The sequence below is a fragment of the Megascapheus bottae genome, chromosome 21, assembly GCF_031878675.1.
Source record: "Megascapheus bottae isolate mThoBot1 chromosome 21, mThoBot2.hap1, whole genome shotgun sequence".
In the NCBI taxonomy this organism is placed as follows: domain Eukaryota; kingdom Metazoa; phylum Chordata; class Mammalia; order Rodentia; family Geomyidae; genus Megascapheus; species Megascapheus bottae.
The window spans coordinates 22,981,741-22,993,637 of NC_143529.1; the positions used below are offsets into that span (position 1 = coordinate 22,981,741).

At 43.8% G+C, this 11,897-nt stretch overlaps 1 long non-coding RNA gene across 1 annotated transcript in view; it reads left to right on the forward strand.

The window, feature by feature from the left end:
- LOC150048758 (uncharacterized) overlaps window positions 1–11,609 on the forward strand; it is an 81,627-nt gene extending 70,018 nt beyond the window's left edge. The window contains exon 3 of the long non-coding RNA XR_016539100.1: window positions 11,525–11,609. This is a non-coding gene — a long non-coding RNA (uncharacterized LOC150048758). The remainder of the gene's footprint in view (window positions 1–11,524) is intronic.
- Window positions 11,610–11,897: the final 288 nt, after the last annotated feature.

Here is an 11,897-nt window from a genome sequence, read left to right on the forward strand (position 1 = left end):
CTTTTTCCTGAGTTCTTTGTCTATTTAAACCTAAAAGCACATTTCTGAATCCAGAGAGAGCTAATGATGGGTTCCAATGCTTACTTTGATTCTTCCTGTGGTTGCCTGTGCCATGTAATAAATCTTCCTTCTCTGCCCTTAAAAAAAAGGAAAGAAATTGTTGCACAAAGACATTTGTGATAAAAATAATTGAATATAATAATGAAACAAAGAGGAAGGAGCTGGGTGGAGACTTGCTTATTGACCGGAAATTGTTCCTTGTCATAGTTAATTGCTAGCCAAAGCAATGATAAAATTTATTCTGTGTTTTCATTGGTCAGCATACAGGGGCATTATTCATAAAACATCCCAATAGTACTTTTTGTCCCTCCACTTTTGTTTTATTTTCCTTTCCCATCCCATTCCTTGTGTTAAACCAATGCACCGTCAATAGGGTTGCAGGACAGACTGAGTTTTTCTGCCTTCAGCTATAGCTTCCCTAAATGTCTCTCCTATTTTAGAGCAGAGCTGTGGTGTTTTCAGAGTGCTGCTTTAAGGATGAAGTTTCTGCTGCCATCAGAGGGGTAAGAATCTGGTTTGGCCACTGCAATATGAATATATAAGTATTAACATCTGTATGTTATACACACACACACACACACACACACATATTTGTGTGTGTTTAAACTAAGGACAGCACACTTGCTCAGCTTGCTTGCCTGGCTAGTGCTCTACCATTCTACCACTTGAGCCATGTCTCTAGTGCTTTTTGCTATTTTGGATATAGACTCTCGTAAGGCTTTTCTGCTTGATTGGTCTGGAAACACGATCCTCTGGATCTTTGCCTTTTGAGGAGCTAGAATTACAGGTGTGAGCCACTAGAGCCTGTGTGTCCCACTATTCCCATGCCTCTTTCCTCCAGCTATTTGCCCTCTTTGGCCTTTGCTTTGCTCCTGCTGCTACTTCCTGCCATCTGCTGCATGGTGACCACAGTGACCGTGGTAGGCAGAACAGAGAATTGGCACTAGGTTGCCAAGGTTATGAAATTCCAGCTCTTCTTCTTCTGACAACTCGAGCTCTTGGATGACTCTTTATTCAGTAGTTGGCTGGGTCAAATGTGGTAGCATATGACTGTAACCTCAGTACCTGGGAGATTGAGAAGTAGGAGGAATGTAAGTTTGAGACCAGCTTGGTCTTCAAAGCCAGAAACAGTCTCAAAAACAACAACGACCAGACCAAAAAAAGAAAAGAAAAGAAACAAAGTCAGAATTCCATAAAATAGAACAAAACAAGCTGTTTTTTTTGCAGCAACAAAAAGTTGAACTGCGAAATATAGTTATGAAATGGTAGTTAGCTTTGAGTATGAGGAAGTCACAAGAGATTTTCTTTTTCTTCTTTTAGTGTGTGTGTGTGTGTGTGTGTGTGTGTGTGTGTGTGTGTGTGTGTGTGTGATGGGGCTTGAACTCTGGGCCTAGGCGCTGTCCCTGAGCTCTTCAGCTCAAGGCTACTGTCCTACCCCTTTAGCCATAGCTCCACTTCCTCATAAGAGATTTTCTTAGCAGTAGTTCTCACCTGTGAAGGTGTGGAAAATCACTGGAGAGCGTTATACAATAATATCAGTACAGCTTCTGCCCCTTTCCCCCACATTGATTCTGACTCAGTAAGAATGGGGAAGGGTCAAAAATTAACAATGATCATTGAAGTGCTTGAAGAGCTAACAAGACCTTCAAGTGGACCTGGGGCAATTGGCCCAGGGAGCCCCAACCATGTTGTGTGTACTTGTAAATACCATTTGCAGGCTCATCCCATATACCAGGCTTATCCAACCAGAGCAATCTGCTCAAGTCTAATGTCTTTTGGTACTTACCTTCCCCAGGTTAATGGTAGGACCAAGGAGACCTGAAGTGGGTGAGGCTAGCTGCTCCCTCTCCTCCCTGCCTGCCAGTGTGCTCTGATGAAAGCAGATCTTTGATCTGCTGGGATTGGATCATCATTTGTGGTCACAAGTGCTCTGTTAGCTTAAAAGAATTCCTCTGCTTTGTCCTTGTAGGTGTATGACCTAGGAAAAAAAGGTGAAAAGAAGAAAGGAGAAAAGAAAGAAAGGAAGGAAAAAAGATAGGAAAGAATGAAGAAAGAAAGGAAGGAAGGAAATGAAAGGATAGAACTTTCTGAATTCTTGCTTTTTCAATTATTGAAGCAAGAGTGAAAAAAAAAGATGGACTTCAGGTTTGCAAGTTGTGTTTGCAGGTCTGTCTTCATGACTTTCTGGGTCTCAACTTTGTTACCGGTCATTTATTGGTGAGGTATTCTATTTTGTCCCTTTATATATGTCACACAATTCCAAAGGCAAGATCTTGTCAGCAACTAGAAATCTTAGCAGTGGTAGACCCTGGGACTGCTTAGGGCTCAAGACCCAGAAGCCATTCTTGGGTTTATGCTCAGGTGTGGTCATGCTCTTTCAGCCCCATTTTACTACTCTTCTAGCCAACCCATATATTGAAAATATCTTTAATATTGAAAGGCAATTTATTTCTATCATTTTCTTTTTTTTTAAATTCCAAATGAGAAGTCACTAATTTTACCAGTAAAAACTCTAGTGTGGTTCAGTGAATTGGCAAGTCTTCTAAGTGATCAGATCTGGATGACTGAAGGATGTGTGTGTGTGTGTGTGTGCAACCTGCTGTGTGGTAACACACTTGCTTGGCCTCCTTCTTCAGTCCCTCCCTCTGACCCTCACCAGCTGGAAGGTACTTCTACTACTTCCTTCTCTAAGCAATCCTTGACTATATTTTTTCTCTTTAAGAGAGATTCTGGGAAAGCCAGAATCACCAGAGGGGTTTATTAAGCATGTAGATTTCAATTCACATGTTAACCACTGATTTAGGAAGGTGAGGGCCCAAGAATATGCCCTTTCACAGATTCTGTGGGGATCCTTCTGTCTGTGGTCCCAGCCCCACTTGGGGAGCTGCCACTGTGGTCCCTCTAGGAGGTGAGTGAGGGATACCAGCCATGGGTCAGGTCGGTTGGAGCTGTGGCTCCTGCAGACCCAGCCCTGCTCTGACATCTGCTGATCCCACAACTCCAAGTGGCTTGGCTTCAAACAGGAACAAATTGCTGCTGCCTACCATCCAGCTGGCACAGCGTCTGGTGTCAGGCTGGCCCTCCAGGCTGGGTCAGTTACACTGGGCTCCAGCCCCAGAGGGGCTCTTTTCACACCCACACTGCTGAGTATTTGAGAACCATGAGGCTCTTTCTGGACACTTCTTTTATTTCTGGGCCTTGCCCAAGTCCCCAGTTTTTGTGCCCTGGTTGTTCGCACACACACACACACACACACATGCACTTCTTTATGTTAGGAACATGGTAGTAGGACAGGATCCTGAAGTAGCCATTTCTGAAAGTGCATTTAGTAATCACCCCCACAAGCTTTCTTCTCACACCTTCTGGATTGAATCTTGATTCAATGAATTTCTAGCTGTGAGGCTTTTTTTTTTGATGAGCTGTATCTGTTGATCCTAAGAACAATTCAGATGTCATACAGTGACAGAATGCTCTGAAGACATGAGCTAATCTTACTGTGCAGGCAGAGCAAGCTTCCCTGCTTCAGGTGACAAGGTGTGACTTGTTCCCTCCTAGAAGCAATGGGTCCGTCACTCCTAGACCTGTGAGATCCCTCCTGATCCTCCCCAACTATGTGTCTGTGCAAGGCAGTGTGGGGAGAAGGGAGTGGAAGGCTCTGAGCAGACGTTCTGGAGCTTTGCATGCTTACATTTGGACTTCAGGCTGATGAGCAGAAACTGACTATCAGTGCAACCGGAGGGCACAGAACTGCAGGACAGGCTGGAAAGCAGCCTAGTCCAGCATGCCTCCATGCCATCACCTCTACCCCCATATCACACACACTTGCACACCCTTGCCACCCCCATGCTCCTTCTCCCATGCTATCACCCTCCCCACTCACATTCACACCCCCACGCCATCACCTCCACCTCCACCCCACACCACACACACTCACTCACACACCCAGACCATCACCCACATCCACACACCACACTCAGACACACACACCCTCTCCCACACCTTCACACCATATATACACATGCCCTTACTCATTCCCTCCTACCACTACACACACTCACATGCTTCATACCATACACACTCACAAAACCACACCCTCACATCATACACACTCACGTACCCATGCCATCACATACACACACACACACACACACACACACACACACACCTTCACTACCACACACCCGTGCACTCACACATGCCTCTCTCTCACATACACACATGCCCTTACCCATACCTACTCACAACCTTACACCCCTGTGGGTCATCCACACCCTTACACACACTCATGCACACCTATGTACACACTTACACACAAACCCTCATGCCTTTCCCATGCTGATACAGTTCTGTACATTTACACATTCACACACCTATATGGACACACACATCACACACTTACTCCTACATCCATGTTCATTCACACACATGCTTGCACATGTTCACACACCCACACTCACACACAGTCCTCTACATTCTCACACATACACATTTGCTAACATATTCTTACATTCACACATGGGCCCATAAGCAGATATTCATATACTCCTATAGACACACATGGTCTCATACACTCACACAAACAAATACACCCACATGCTTGTCACACATCTGATTCTACTTACACTCGCAGTGACATGCACTTGCCCACATGCCTTTTGTGCAGTGCATTCGGTGGCCTTCCTTGCAGTGGGTGGGGTGGCAGGAGCTGAGAAGAAGGAGAGAGGAACCCATGGGGATTTGGGCTGCCGCATGTATGCTTGTCTTAGGGTGGCCCCAGGGAAAGTACGCTTCATCCCTGTGTCTCTTGAATCAGTTGCCATGGGCAAAACCAAGCCTGTTACCCAGCTAAGAACCAAAAGGTAAGAAGTAGTGGAAAGGAGTAGGCATGTTGAGAAAATCTGCCTGGAAATGGCAGCAATAGTAGTGAAGAGAGGTGGTTATATTCCCTGCACTTGTCAGGCGGAGACAGGATGATTGCAAGTTCAAGGACAGCCTAGAGTAAATGCAGCCTATTTTGGAATACACAGAATGATGGTCTTTCATAAAACAAAACAAAAGCAAAGACCCCCCAAATTAGCTCAATGACAATGTCTCAATTTGTAATCCTAGCTATTCAGAAGACTGAGACCTGGAGGATCATGACTGAAAGCTAGCCAGGGCAGAAAAAAAAAGGACGTAAAACCCCATGTCCAATTAGCTAGCAAAATATTGGACTGGAGAAATGGCTCAAGTGGTAGTGCCAACCATGAGCTAAAAAGCCAAATGAGAGTCCAATGTTCTGAGCTGAAGCTTCAGAGTATGCCCCCCTGAATTACTAACGATAGGAAGACACAGCTATGTGCCAGGCACATTCTGTGTATTTTTGGCACAGCTTATTCAATCTGCTCAATTAGTATGGGCAGGACCATGCTCCTGTTTTGCAGAGGAAGAAACTGAGGCACGGTGAGATTCGTTACTCTTCTCAGGGGTCCTCAGCTCTCACGTGTGGGAGTCTGGTATGAACCCAGGCAGCCAGCCCTCCCGCCTCCACCACCATCTCCCAGAAGGGTGATATTTCAGCTGAACTCTGAGCCTGCGTGGGGCGGCAGGGACATGGCAGGTGAACAGAAGGCAGATGAGTGGGAAAGTGGGAATGGCAGCCAAGTAGGGGCTGGATCCGGGAGTGGCTTGAACATTTGTGTAAGAAGTTTTGGGTTTTTTTTTTCTTTGTAGACAGTGGGAAGTGCAGAGTCCACAAGGGAAGAGTGAGCTGTATTTTAGGAAGACTGCTTGACAGGATGGATGGTCAAGGTCAAAAGACAGAGAAAGGACACTGTGGGGTGGTCTACATGGAAGCGATGGGCACTCAAGAAGCTCAGTGGCAGTGGGAATCTTGTATGGGGAGGCATGTGGAGGAGGTGCACGCCTCCACTATGTGGTAGTCTGCCTAATTTCAGGAGGTGGCTGCTGGGGAGAAGGAAGGGCTCTGACTTTGATAGGGATGATTGTCCTGAAGACCCTGGAAAGACAGAGGCATCCTTACCCATACATGGAACACAGAAGGAGGTGACATGTAGGAGGGACATGGGAATGGGGTGTGGATGTGCCCATTTGGAAAGGGGCTCAGGTGACAGGCCTGGGGATACACAGCTACAGAGGCTCCATGGACCCCTGGGCTCATGGGACAGGCACGTGGGCCTATGCCCTGAGGAGAATGTCCATGTGGGAGGCTGGGAGAGCTGCCAGCTCTGGACGCCAGAGAGGTCAGGCAGAATGTTCCACTGGAAAAGAATGGCCAGTGTGTGTGCTTGGAGACAGGCTCTCCTTGTCACCCCCTCCTAGGGGCCCTCTCGCTCCCTGTGGAGAAGAAGTTCAGGGCCTGCTTGCTTCAGCTGATCCTTTCCCCAAAGCCACCAACAATGCCCAAACACCTGCCTCAGCTCTGGGATCCATCCAGGTCTTCACTGACTCTAGAAGAGAGCAGGGACCTGTGACAGAGCCTCCTCCAGCGGTAAAGCTAGGAACAACCATGATGATGAGCCTGCCTATCTAGATGAGCCTGCCTATCTATCATCTATCTATGTTTAAAAATAAATGAATAGTATTGGTGTTGGTTAAAAATAAAAATACCTTCTCTCTGATCCAGGAGAAAAAAATAATACTAAGAAAGAAAGATGAAAACAAATTAAAAATAAATGAGATTCAAAGCTTCATGAAACAGAAAAGGAAAAAACACCCAGAAACACAACATGAGACCCTTATGGCAATATTAGAATACTAGTTGTAGAAATACAGGAAAAGGATGGTTTAAATCCATCTGGGAAGGCCATAGAGGGCTTTTTCCACTGGGCCTTTGAGAGGTGAACCGGGCTGTACAGAGGGTAGGATGGGGTACAGAGTAGGAGGGTGTTCTCAACAAAGGAGACCGTACAAAGAACATCATGCACATGCAAACACTAGCCAGCACCAGCAGGTCATTTAGAAAGAGGATAAAGAAGCCCATGAGTATAGCAGGGGATGAGCTTGAGCTTGCCCAAATGTGGTTGGAATTAAAGTATGAATAATTTTTCTCCCATTTTTCTTTCTTATAATGGGGTACTAGGCCTTGAACTCAGGGGAATAAGCACTGTTTCTTAGCCTTTTCTTTGTTATTCTTTTGCTCAAGTGGCCTATCCCTTGATCTACAGCTCTGTTTCTGGCTTTTGGTGGTTGATTGAAGATAAGAATCTCACAGACTTTCCTTCATAGGCTGGCTTCAAACCTGAGTTCTTAGATCTCAGACTCTTGAGTAGATAGGGTTCCAGGCATGAGCCTTTAGCAGTTGGAATGATTTGACTATGGTCTTGCACTACCCAGAAGAGCTTTCTAGGATGAATGGAAATGCTCACTATTCATGTTAGCCACGTGTGCATCTTGAGCTCTTGAAGTGTGAATTGAAGAACTGAATATTTGTTTCCATTTGCTTACATTTGAATTCCAATAGTGACCTATGACTGGTGGTTTGTGATGTGGGATACATACCCCCAGACAATGTGAAGTGATATGGGTAAGTCTAAGTGTGGTAACTTGGCAGATGTGATGACAAACAGTCAACTTAGAACTGTATTTGGGCAGTATTTTCAGTTTCCTGGAGATGCCATAACAAAATACCATAACTAGAGAGCTTAAGCAACAGATACTTATTTTTCTTACAGTTTTGGAATTTAGAAGTCCAAGATCAGAGTATTAGCGGGGCTGGCTCTTTCTGAGAGTGGAACCTGCCCCTCTTATGCTCTTAGGCTGCCCCAACATCACTAAGCTTGTAGATAGATTCCATCCTGTGTCTTCACACTGCCTTTCCTCGGTGTGGGTCTGAAGTTCTTAATGGAGATGGCTCATGAGAGTTAATGATTGTGGAGGTGCTCTTCCTGTGCCTGGCTGTGCAACAATGCATATAAAATGGCCAATAAAATACAGGATACCCAGCCAGATGTCAATTTTAGATACATAATGAATGGCTTACTTAATATAAGTATCTCTGAAATATTGCACAAGACATGCTGGCACTTATTCAAGGTTTGTCTGAAATGTCAGTGTATCCGAATACACATTGTTTTGGCTAAATCTTACAACTCTTCCTGGTCCACCTTTTACATCATTACTGCAACAATCAAATAGAAGTCCTTGACTGTACTTGGCTGAGCTGTGTCATGTATATGTGGCTTTTCCCTGGCCTTCTCTGATGCTGTCATTTTGAAATGCTGGACACTGGTGTGCTTGCAAAGTGGAAGTGGGGAATGAGTGACCTCTATGAGACCATCTATGACCATGCAAGGGTATGAGCTGCTAGTTATGGCTTTGATATGTTATGTGTTCCCCCCCCCCGCCCCTCGGCATAAGGGTCTTCTGTTAAAGGCTTGGTCATCAGAATAGTAGTATTGGGAAGTGGTGGTGGTGGCAGGAGAACTCCTGGGGACTACTGAGTGACAATGTCCTTAGATCATTTCTGGTGCTGCACCAAGAAAGATTAAACCATTTCCCAGTGAAACCCAGAGTTGGCCCTAATGCTTGAATGGCATTTTACATTTTCTAATGTGATCTCTGACTCCTGAATACAGTACACGCTCACTTCCATGAAGGCATTTCACCATGCTTCCCTCATCAGACGTGAACTCCCGGCAGACGCTCTGGAGCTGAGAATTAAATACACTTTTCTTTATAAAGCTAGTCTGTCTCAGGTATTTCCTGATAGTCCTTAGAAGATATACTCATGGAAGGGTCTTGCCCTTTAAGGAGACTATTATGAGATACACTCTACTGTAGCTCTCTTGATTACACCTCCATTTCTCAGAGTGGTGACCAGCTCTTATTGCACTCTGAATTCGCCTCTCTCTCTTCCTCCCACTTCCTCACTCTGGCTTCCTAGTCACTTGAACCAAACCATCTGTACTCAAGTACTTGGCTCAGGCTGTACTCCCTGGGGAAAGGCTTGGGAACCTTAGTGGGCTTTTGTTGAAAGAAGTAACTAGATCTCAGCGTGGCATAAAATTTTAGCAAATTTTGTCTGGAAGAACATGGAGTGATCATCTTGCATAGCCACTCATTTAGCAGGTCTGGAAACAGGCCAGAGACTTATCCAAGACTATCCCCTGTCCCTAGCAGCCCAAGGAGAATCTGGAATTTCTATTGTCTATAAAGTGAGCTAATCTCTATATAAGTACAGTGTTTAATGCACAGCAGGTGATTGGTACACGTGAAGATAAAATAACAGAGGGAAAGGACTCAATAGAGGTCAGCTGTGACATGATGCAAAGTATTTCCATATGTCTACGACAAGTCCCTTTCTTCTAGGTCATGGCTCTCCACCTGTTGCTGCTCTTCTAAGTTGTTATTTGCACATACGAACCAAGGGAAATGTACAGGATCCAAGAAGCTCCAAGAAAAGTGGCTTTTAGAGAAGGAGATCCAATAAAAAGTCTTTGTGAAAATCCTTCCTCCTCCTCCTCCTCCTCTTCCTCCTCCTCCTCCTCCTCCTCTTCCTCCTCCCTCTCCTTCTTTATTCTTATTATTTTTGTGCCAAGGCCAGGAAATTTGGACAATGAACAGTAATGCTTCCTGGGAGTTGTCTTGGTCCTCTTGGATCAATTCGACTCAAATAACTTTGATTCTGCAGAATCTGGTGCTAGAAACTTTCTAAGTCTGAAGAGGTCACAATAAATAATTTGGTCTGGTTCATGCTCCAGGGAACATACAGTTCTGTAGTTGTAAAAAGGCCAAGCCTCCTGAGAAAGGAGTCATGGACCAACTGATTAGACTCAGCTCTTGAAATAGGTCTTCCATAACCTTAAAAAAAAGTCCTCAGTGTGGTGATTCCTCAAAAGACTAAATATAGACCTCCCCTATGACCCAGCAATTCCACTCCTTGGCATTTACCCAATCATCCAGAAACAAGGACATACTAAATCCACTAGCACAACAATGTTCATTGCAGCACTATTTACCACAGCGAAGATATGGAACCAACCCAGATGCCCCTCAGTTGACAATTGGATCAACAAGATGTAGTACTTATACACAATGGAATTCTATGCTGCCATCAGAAAGAATAACATTGCCCCATTTGTAAGGAAATGGAAAGATTTGGAAAAAATCATATTAAGTGAAATAAACCAGACCCAAAAGAACATAGGTTCAATGATTTCCCTCACTTGTAATAATTAGTACACATCTAGGACTCTCTTAGCAGAGGATTATAATAGCCCCAAACCTAGGTACATAAGGTCATATAGGATGAGACTGAATGAAAGGATCTCTAGGATATGGAAACAGGAGCTTTATCTTGTGTGATTGTCATTCTTAATGTACTGTTGTTTCTCTTCCCTTTTGTTATCCTTTGGTTAATGTCATATTGTTACTGCATCTGACTTTGTTACCTGATATATTGTATATATGTTTATTTGAAATAGGAAAGAGAAGGGGGGAAAACAAGATGATTGGGAGGGGGTAGGGGGAGGAAAATGGGGACAGAAACCATGAGAAGGGGTATCAATGTGTGAGAAGTAACACATCTTCTACCTGGCGAATGTAACTGTAACCCCTCTATATATTACCCCGACAAAAAAAATAATAAAAGCAAAGAATTTGTGACTAGAATGCCTAAAATCTACTTTAAGTGAAATGTTGTCTTTGTGAGATAATCGTTGTTAGTTTACTTGCTTGTAGTAATGACTCCATTATGTGTATATATATCAAATAGTACTATATATCTTAAATTTATATAATGAAAATAAGAATACAAGAGCTTTATGTTGTGTGGTTGTTCTTAATGTACTACGTTATTTCTCTTCTCTTTTGTTGCCCTTTGGTTCATGTCATATTGTTACTGTATCTGACTTTGTTACCTTGCATATTGTATATATGTTTATTTGTTTATTTGAAATAGGAAAGGGAAGGGGGGGAAAATAAGATGATTGGGAGGGGTGGGGAGAGAGAAATAGGGACAAAGACATGAGAAGGGGTATCAAGGTATGAGAAGTAATGCACCTACTATCTGGCAAATATAACTAACCCCTCTATACATTACATCAATAACAAAAGAAAATAATGGTGGATAGTGAAGACTTCAAAAATAAATGCTAGACATTAAAACATACTCACACAAAAGAAAATAAGAATATGAATAAATGCTACAAATTTAAAAGCAAAAACAGTGCTTGTCCTAGGGAGAATAAAAGAAATGATACAGGAGGATGGAAATCTACAGAAGGTGAATTTTGTTTGTAATGGGGTTTCATTCTCAGGAACAACCACTCTTGCTTTATTCAGAGTCTTAACAGAATCATTCTAATTGGATATGTTAGCGATAAAGATATGGATGAGGAATAAGCTCTATAAAGATTCTAAGACAATGCTATAGCAAATAGGCTGACTATCAAGCTCAAGGCCTACAAAGAAAGAGTCAGGGGAACATGTAGGTAGCTCAATCCCCTTCCTTGCTATCTTCCAGTGACAGAATCCAATCATAAGCCAGAGGACAAAGAAACCTGATGGATGCAGTCCATTTGGAGCAGCCTCCTGGGGCATGGAACAAAATGAAGATGAGGGAGATAGGCCTGGAAGGCAAATGGGGAAAGGGTATGCACCTGAATAACTTAATCTGATTGCATAGACACATTTGGAAGCAAAACTGACTATGAGTAAGCAAAGAAGCCAGTGAGAACAGAAATGTGCATGGCACAGAGAGTAGTTTGGTCCTGTCAGCGAATTGTGTCTTGAACTTCTCTGGTTCATTCTCTGGAAATGAATGGGGGAGGGTGCTGGTTGGTTCTGAGTCAAATGGAGGGTGTAGGTTTAAAGAACTTTCTTATCCTCCCCTTCTT